Raw genomic sequence first — 777 nt, 5'->3', positions numbered from 1 at the left:
AATAGGATATTGACGATTCAAAACCCAAACCGCAGTGACGTGAATAGCAAGATGTCAAAGAGAATCACATTTCCACCCCTGCCTCCTCCTCCTCCTCTTCCTCCTCCTCCTCCCCCTCCTCTTCTTCCACCATGGACTTTTTACATTAGCCTGGAAGAGGATCAAGCCTGTCATTTGAGAGAAATACTTGGGCCCATCCATCAAAATGGCAGAAGCCCAGAAAACAGTAGTGACCCGGCACATCTGGGGTTTTCATTTGCTTTCACCATCACCCCTGGGTTGACCGTCCGTCTTGGGTGATGATTGCCATCGGAAGAAAACCGAACTTGGACAACCTTTGCCTGATGCCTTCTGAGCTTTTTGCATCTGCCTAAATTGTGAAATTGTGGGCACGTGGAACGCTTCGTCCAAAGACTTATAGGTACACCCTAGATGGGGGTCACAATCTGGGTTATGGTCTGGTTAGAGTCCGGAGATGATAAACGTTGAGACAGATGTTGGAAAGCTTTAAAGTCAGCCAGCCGTCAAACGTTTATTGCGTGCCCATCTGGTGCGAAGCACTTTAGGCGTTTGAAACGTGGGATCGATAATTGCGTGGTGATCTTGAGAGGTGATGTTGGCGAAACCATCGAAGAGATCTCTTGGTGGGGAAAAGTGGGAAGAAGCTGAGGTAGGAGAGTGGAAGGACAGAGGAAGGATCAGGAGGGCGGTAGAGTTGGAAGCAGAGGCAGGAGGATGGAGGAGTGGGCAGGATAGAGAAGGGGAGTAGAGCAGTCT

Source organism: Ornithorhynchus anatinus, chromosome X1, assembly GCF_004115215.2.
Source record: "Ornithorhynchus anatinus isolate Pmale09 chromosome X1, mOrnAna1.pri.v4, whole genome shotgun sequence".
Classification (NCBI taxonomy): Eukaryota; Metazoa; Chordata; class Mammalia; order Monotremata; family Ornithorhynchidae; genus Ornithorhynchus; species Ornithorhynchus anatinus.
This window is presented reverse-complemented; position numbering follows the sequence as displayed.